Consider the following 8,947-nt stretch of genomic DNA (forward strand, 5'->3'; position numbering starts at 1 on the left):
TTTTAGGTGAAAATTTATTGTTCATATCCAAATAAGTTCACAGTCTGTTAGAAGCATTCAGAACTGGGAACGTTTCTTTTTTTAAAACAATTTTTTCTTTTAATCGTCAGTGTTTTAATCCTGAAATGATTTTACTCCAACATTTGTGATGGTGGACCGTCGCAAAGTAAAAACCTCCACTGTCCTCTTGGTGGCAGGCAGAGGAGGCGCAGGGAGCTGGATGGGTTCGGAGGGGGTCTGCTGGTGGTTGTGTTTAAGGAGGGGGTTATGTTTCCTTTCACTGACTGCCAATCCATCAAGCCTCAGTGTACCGCTGCGCGAGCTGACAGGCAGCATAGAAAAGAACAAGGCCCGGCAACAGAGCCCCCTCTCCACGGCCATCACTCATTCCCCGGCAGGCTGTGAACTCTGCCTGACCTTTTCCAGAGCCTCCAACTTCCACTCCTCGGCACCTTCGATAGTCTTAAAGGCGCAGACACAAACTGAGTGAGTTTTATTGGATGATGAAGCAGAGGAGGAGGTTTAATGTCTGTGTGTGTGTGGTGACCACCAAGGAGGAAACTAACACAGCGCTGAGCGAGGATCTGCACAAACACTCTGCAGAGGGCGGTTGGGCGCTCGTTGACATCATTAGGCCCGACACATTTTTGTCACGCTTCCAGATCTGACGCGTCTGCATTTTGCTGAATGTCGACTCGGTCTCGCTGGCTCCCTCCCTCCCTCCCTCCGCCTCTTTGTCCTGCTTACATGTTTAATAGTGGAGACGGCTGGCTCATCGCAGCTGTCCAGACAACACTTTGTGCTGCTGTGGGAACAAATAAAGACAGAAAAAAAGAGACAGAGTAAGGATGTAAAAATAAGACTGTGCCCTTGAGATCCCGTCCTGCATGTCTCCACCACTACAGGCTTCATCAGCAGCATCTCTGACTACAGCAGAAACCACCAGCCCCTTTTTCACAAGTTTAATTTACACAAGTTTCTGCTCTTTCCATAACAGATGACTTCCTGTCCGTTCAGTCCGGACTCATCAGCAGTGCAGCAACATGAGAGTGGAACCAAGAGGGGAACTCCTGTACAGTGAATCTGAGAGACTCAACCATATCTCAAACCAACCAGCAAAGAAAAACCCTCAAACATGAAGATCCAACACCTGCAGTTCCTCTGCCATCCAGCAGAGGCTCCAGCAGTGAGTCAGTCCCATAGACTCCCATGTTAAAACTTTACAGCAGAAATAAACATGCTTACGTTGTAGACTGGGATTTCTAATCAATTTAAATGTTTTTAAACATATGTGAGACCAACACAATGTGTGTGTGTGTTGATGAGTGCCTCCCTTTTATGAAACCAGTTTGGTTAGGGTGTATTATGAGGGGGGTTATCTTCTCTAATCTCTTTGAGAGAGCTTTTGCAGATCTTTGCCTGGTTTTAGCAGGAGGCTAATGTTGGCAGAATTCATTTTCTTTGATTTCCTGAAACTTTTTGTGGAATACTGCTGGAAAGCCGTCTGGACCTGGAGCCTTATAATCGGGCTCTCCAAAAGTTGAATCTGTTCATCTGGACGTAGCGTTTTGTGGGAGAAACGTTTCGTCACTCATCCAAGTGACTTCTTCAGTCTCAGCTGACTGCAGGTTTCCCCAAACCTTATAAACAGTACATTTGCATAATGACTGAAACCAGCCCACTGAAGGAACAATGGGCTGGGAGGTCAGTTCCTTAATCATAATTATGCAAATTCCCATGACCATTGATCAACAATCACTGACCAAAACCCACTGATCAAAGAACACTGATCAATGGCCATGACCATTCACTTTGAGTGAATCCAGGGCTGCCTGGAGTTCACCTGATGAATCCAGTGCTATTACCTGACCGGTAATTTCAAAGGCTTACAATGTCAAGAAACTGATTAATCTCGTCTTTAGATGGGTTTATCAGTTGTGAGTATAAAGTTTTGTAAAAGTCCCTAAAAGTGTTGTTTATTCTTTCAGGGTCATATACTCTGTTTCCAGATAAGTCTTTAACAGCACATATAGTTGTTTTTATTTATTTATTTTTAACTGGTTGACTAGACATTGACTGGATTTGTTAGCAAGTTAAAAATTGTTGAAAGAATTGAAGAATTCTTTTTTATTAATAATTCTAAAACTCTAGTTTTGTTTTGCATATTTTGTTCAGTATTTCCTGTTCCTGGAGGGACTCGTAGGCTTCTTCTTTTTCTCGTTTCTTTTAATGTGTTGTGAGTTCTATTATTTTACGTCTCATCACAGCTTTCCCTGCCTCAAAACAACGTCTGCCTGTAGTTTTTTGAGCCGGTTAAATATCTTTAACCTCTTCTCTCTGGAGCCAGCTCCATGTGACAAACATTAGTGTGCCCATAGTTTGTGTAGCTAATGTAGCACGCTGCGTGTGACGCTGAAATGAATGAGAAAAATCAGCTGGGTGTAAAAATGTGTTGCGAGAGAATAAGAGTGCAACATGTAGAGAGGTGCTTGATGTTGTCTGATTATGTGAAACCTGTGCTGATAGTGACCACACCCCTTTTCACACCTTGGCTCATGTGATACACGATCAATAGATTAAATGTTTATAACCTTTCTGATCCCATCTTTTAAAAATCCAGCTAAACTACAGCTTAAGTCCTTTGCATGATTTCCACTTTGTTCTCCAGTGTGTGCCTTTCTCCTGTTTTACTATTTATATTTTATTCCAGCACAGTTGGTGTGGAGCATCCATAACTTTGTTGTACATGTACAATGACAATGAAGGGATATTTTATTCTATTCGATACAAGAAGTTGGAGCTCCAGTTTGGGTGCACAGTGAAATTGTAGGATTTTATTTGGATGTTAGTGAGCACTACTTGTGTCTGTGTCTGAGTGATGCTCCCATACAGTCTGTGGATGCAGACTGATAGAAAAGCTAGCTCCTGGCTCCAAAAGGACAAAGTGTTACAGACTGTGTGTCGTATGAATAGGGCTTTGGAGCGTGATGTCACGGGGGTGGGCGTGGAAAGGATTTTGGCCCGATCCGCCATTTTGGGGGTCTAGCGCAAGTGAAAAGGGAGCGAAGGCACACGCAACAGCCACGGTTCGTATTTGCTGTGTGGTCGGCTGCAATGTTCGATCGCACGACTGGCAAGAGAATAAGCTTGAAAATGGTTTATCTTTTCATTCTTTCCCAACCTGGAAGCAACATGAGGCAGCTCGTGTATCGGATGTTACCAAACGAAGGCGTCTAGCCTGGATAGCAGCTGTGAGACGAGCTGATATCCAGTTCTCTTCCATCTCCAAATATCTGTTGGTGCTCCAGACATTTTCATTCCAGTAAGTTCTAAATATGTTCATATCGCTCTTTATAGCCTATTAGTTTTATTTTCGATGAGCTCTGAGGTCATAGCAAAGTAGAACAAACATCCTACTGAGTGATTTTGCAGAACTATCTTCTATTTCTAGAGTTGCTAATTATTTGGCATTATTGCAGAAAACCAGCCTATGAAATGGATGAAACACATCGTGACTGGGTTCCAGCGCTACACAAGGGACCTGCTTCAAACATACCACCATGCCAATCAGATTACTTCTTCCATGTGAGGGTGAAGAGGTGACCCTTCTGGATAAGATGGTGAAGGTTTGCTGCGTTTGTTGAACAGTGTGGTAGTAAAACCAGGGAAAATGAAACTTGCTCCTGTTAAATATTCTTAAGTCTTTTGCTGTTTAAATAGCGGTAATTTTTTTTTCAAAAGATACAGTAAATAATGTTAGTAGTGGGTGATATCATGTAAACACTGTCATGATTTTATGTAAACATTTTGTCATTTGTAAACTATAAATGACATGGATTCTACATTGTAACTGATGTGATGTTCTATAAAGTGGTTTTAATAATAAAAAAAGAGCCAAAAATTAGTTTGTTTCTTTATTCAGTTTTTGAACAGTGGTACTCAGTCAGTACATATTCAGTAAATGCAAATTATTTACATGGCAGTGCACTACAGGCATAAATCTAGACCCCTAGATAAAACATTATGGCATTATAGCAGTGACAACTCCTCCACAGTAGCAGGTGGGATTTTTCTTTTTTGAGGACGGCTCCTTTTACCTTTCAATACGGATGGTCTGTTTATGTTTTGATCAAGAGCCTTTTTGGGCAGCTGAAGAGGAGAAGTCTATCTTATGGCCAACCACTGGCTGTATCTTGGTCACATAACCAGGCAAAACCCAGTATGCAGGTTCATCTGTAACAGTCCTTGTGCCACAGATCCGCACTGTTGCTTCTACATTAAACAGAAGAGCAGCGACATGGCTGCAGGTCTCCACGACTCGGCCATACAGGTGCAGTGGGCGGCTTCAACCTTCCCTGTGATGCTCACAGTGACCCATGGCTGCAATGCTGGTTCATTCAGTCTTTGAGAGTGCAGCACCTGAAACACACACAGACAAAGTTAATTTAAAGACAAGAACTATGAGCCAAGGCCGACATAAATGTGTTTTATCTACTTTATCATAAATGTAACAGTGTTTAGAAAGTTAGCACATACATATAATTTTTCATTTTTTTTATGCATCCATCTATAGAACGCTGCATGTTATATTCTAAATCTGCCTGTTCTCTGTCAGAAACCTGCCTGCAGAAAATGAACCTAAAGTATGTAATGCAAGGATGTAATCACTTTAGAGATGGAGAAAGCATAAAGTGACAATTATGAATCACTTAATATGATAAGGAGATTCTGCAGGTCATTAATCAATGTATAAAACTAAAATAAAATGTATTTTTAGTGACACAGGATACAAATATTGAAGCAAGATGTATAATTAGAATTATTTATAATAAATATGAATAAATTATTGCAATTTCTTTAACCATATAGAATAACTAAATCCTTCAGGACAATGTCACATCAATGCACTGAACTCACTGTGTTATCCCTCTAACATCCTCCACATGTTCTCACTGTAATTTCACCCTCATGAATGAATTTATGCTGCACTAATCTGAATGTTTGCAGGGAAATCAAACACATTTCACACGCAGTACTTGAGCTGACTTACCTTTGTTTGAATGACGACTTGTACGCGCTGACTCCACAGATAAGGTATGAAAATATGTCAGGCTACGTCAATAGCGGTTGGTCTTCAGGGTTTCTACTCCACCGCCGTGTTTCATACGGGTCCACATTTCCAATGTACGCTATTTCTTCAAGTACCGCTGCTTCGCCTCTGGACGCAATCGGTCTCTATACCATCCGTTTTCTTTGGAGCTGCTTTTAAGCATGATTCTTGTCGTCGTCGTTCCAACACAGTGTCCGTTTTGATTCGTAGACCCCGAACATGGCGCCGCGCTCCCACAATGCATTGCGGCGTGACGTCAACTCCAAAGCCCTTATAGGGCTTTGGAGTGTTTGGATCCAAACACAGACACAATGGAACGTGGAACGTAACTTGATTTAACAAAAGGCGAGCCGTTTGATAAGGCTGATGAAAAGGTATAAACAAGAAGGCAAACCGATGCAAAACTAAAGATGAACCTAAACTGGGTAAACTAAAATACAACATGAACAAACCAGGGGCCCGTTCTTCGTACCTCGCTAAGTAAGTTAGCCGGATTTGAATGTTGACGATTTCGCGTGATCTTGGATCATTCGGTTCTCCGAAGCTCATCTGGGACTTGCTGTCATAGCAACAGATCCGTAAGCGTAAACCTGCTCGGGAGCAGGCTTACTTTATGTAAACAGGATTAGATCGCGGCCACTCAGGTATGTCCGCTGCAGTTATATGACAGCAAGAGCGATATTTCGCCACTGTTTTACCATAAATAAATATTATCAATGTAACTAAAGATAATGCAGTATGTGATTCTTTTATTGATTTCATACAGATACATACAGGTCATTTCCGAAAAAAAGGGAAATGTACTATTAATCATTCTATTTCATGTATTTGATTATTTCGATGTAATTCATATTTTAGAGTAGTAATAAAAATTACTTCGTGTAATCAAGATGAGAGACCACGGCTATAAAAGCGAAGGTGGATTTGGGAAGTCTGTCGCAGCCATGTCCTGTCCGTTTGTACGCGAGCAAGGAAGGTGCAAGATTGATAAGGAGAGTTTACAGAATTCAGCGGATATTGCGGGATAGACGGGATCCTTTAGCTCAGCGCGACAGTGTGCTCATAGAGATATCGATTCTCCCGTGAGGGTATTATTTACTAACACTCTCTCTCTCTCTCTCTCTCTCTCTCTATATATATATATATATATATATATATATATATATATATACAGTTAAGCCCAAAATTATTCATACCCCTGGCAAATTTTGACTTAAAGTTACTTTTATTCAACTAGCAAGTTATTTTTGACTGGAAATGACACAGGCGTCTCACAAAAGATAATAAGATGATGTACAAGACGCATCATTGTGGAAAAAAATATTTCTCAGCTTTTATTTACATTTGAGCAAAAAGTATCATGTCCAGAATTATTCATACCCTTTACAAACTGTCACCGTCTCTGGGAAAATCCAAAGTTCCATACCATTCCAAATAGTCAAAGCTGTTCTAAAGCATCCCAATTACCCTGATTAATTGGAAATAGCTGTTTTGATCAACTCAACAGGTGAAAAACAGCAGCTCTCTGCAGGTGGTCTGTGGACAGTCATGGCTAAGACAAAGGAACTCAGTGAGGACCTGCAGCTGTGCATTGTGGCTGCTCACAAGTGAGGAATGGGCTACAAGGCCATATCCAAATGTTTTCAAGTTCCAGTGGCTACAGTGCAAAGTATTATTAAAAAATACAAGATGTTCCGCACTGTGGAAAATCTCAGAGGACGTTGTCGGAAGCCAAAAGTGACACCTGTGCTGGCCAGGAGAATAGTGAGAGAGGTGAAAAAGAATCAAGGATCACCACCAAGGCCATTCTGGTGAATCTGGGCTCTGCTGGTGGCAATGTCTCAAGCCAGACAGTCCAACGGACACTGTTGGGTTCCACGGATGCAGACCAAGGAAAACGCCACTTCTCCAGGCACTTCTAAGGCATGCAAAAGCTCATTTGGCCTTTGCAAAAGCTCATCTGGACAAAGAAGAAGGTTTCTGGTCTTCAGTGTTATGGTCAGATTAAACAAAAATTGAATTATTTGGTCACAATGATGTTGCCTTCATTTGGCATAAAAATGGAGAAGCCTTCAACCCAAAGAACACCATCCCCACTGTCAAACATGGTGGTGGGAACCTAATGCTTTGGGGGTGTTTTTTAGCCAACGGACCATGGAACCTAATCACAGTAAACAGCACCATGAAAAAGAGCAATACATGAAGATTCTCAACAACAACATCAGGCAGTCTGCAGAAAAACTTGGCCTTGGGAACCAGTGGACATTTTAGCACGACAATGACCCAAAACATACAGCAAACGTGGTGAAGAAATGGTTAGCAGACAACAACATTAACGTTTTGCAGTGGCTAGCCAGAGTCCTGACTTGAATCAATTGAGAATCTGTGGAGGGAGCTAAAGATCAGGGTGATGGCAAGAAGACCCTCAACCTGAAAGATTTGGAGCTCATTGCTAAAGATGAATGGGCAAAAATGCCTGTGGAGACATGCAGAAAGCTGGTCTGCAGTTATAGGAAGCGTTTGATTGCTGTAATAGCCAATAAAGGCTTTTTTCTATTGATTATTGAGAAGGGTATGAATAATTCTGGACATGATACTTTTTGCTAAAATATAAATAAAACCTGAGAAATATTTTTTTCCACAATGATGCCTCTTGTACATCGTCTTATTATCTTTGGGGAGACACCTGTGTCATTTCTGCTCAAAAAAGAACTTCCATATTGAACAAAAGTAACTTTAAGTCAATATTTGGCAGGGGTATGAATAATTATGGGCTTAACTGTATATATATATATCTCCCAACTTACTGTGCATGCTTCAGTCACCCCTTGCATGGGAACAGGTAAAAGTGATGGAGTGTTATGTAAAACTACACACAAAAAAACCCGCAATGTCAATAAATGTCACAGTACAAAAAGCCGGGGTGTGACGAGGGGGTGCAGGACCACCACCTGTCTTTATTTGCTCTGCCCTTTTCTTGGTTGCTGTTATGAACAAACAAAGATTATTTCAGGGTCTCTTTTCAAGAGACTAAAAGCAATATAAGTGATAAATATTACCATTCTGTCGAATATTCTTATATTTCACTTTTACTTGTTCCCATGTTCTAGTGGGTCCTGTTGTGGCTCTAATGTGAAAGAGGATATAATGTAATATAATATAATAAATTACTTACGAGTTTAATTTGTCAGCAACTTTCTGCCAGCCCTCTCTCCTTGCTTTTGCAGCCTTTGCAGTGTTCCCTTGCGTTTTAAATAAACTCTGAAACTCCTGATATCCCTCAATTAAGAGTTCTTGCTCTGCTACCGTAAAATACTGAGCGCGCTCCTTCGACATCTTCGCCGACCAATCACAGGGTTGCCGATCAATGTTTCTACTATCGATGCGTAGCCCCTTTTAAGCCACCCAGTGATCTCAGATTACTTCATCCAGCTGTACTAATCGTCAACAACAGGTGTGTTCGGAGAACCGGATTAGCGAGCTCAAAGTTAGCGCGATGATTTGATCTTGGATGTGTCATTTGATCTTGGATGTGTCATTTGATCTTGGATGTAGTAAGCGAGGTACGAAGAACGGGCCCCAGGACATGAATACATGAAACCTGGAAACATGATGAAAAACAACAGACGACCTCAGAGGAATGAATGAAAACACACAGACTGAATCCACACAGGAGGTGGAAAAACATGAGGAAACAGCTGACTGGAATAAACATAATGACGCCACAGGGGAAGTGAAACTAAACACAATGAACATCGAATAGAATAATCCTTTAATTGTCCAACAAGGGGAAATTTGGTTGTAACAGCAGCAAGAAAAACACATATACTAACAAAC

At 41.2% G+C, this 8,947-nt stretch overlaps 1 long non-coding RNA gene across 1 annotated transcript; it reads left to right on the plus strand.

Annotated features, from left to right (window-relative positions):
* Positions 1 to 708: 708 nt before the first annotated feature.
* On the plus strand, positions 709 to 3,228 carry LOC120440255. The gene is made up of 3 exons (XR_005613111.1): positions 709 to 842; positions 998 to 1,186; positions 3,189 to 3,228. It is a non-coding gene; the product is annotated as an uncharacterized LOC120440255 (long non-coding RNA).
* Positions 3,229 to 8,947: the final 5,719 nt, after the last annotated feature.

Source organism: Oreochromis aureus, linkage group 1, assembly GCF_013358895.1.
Source record: "Oreochromis aureus strain Israel breed Guangdong linkage group 1, ZZ_aureus, whole genome shotgun sequence".
Taxonomy (NCBI): domain Eukaryota; kingdom Metazoa; phylum Chordata; class Actinopteri; order Cichliformes; family Cichlidae; genus Oreochromis; species Oreochromis aureus.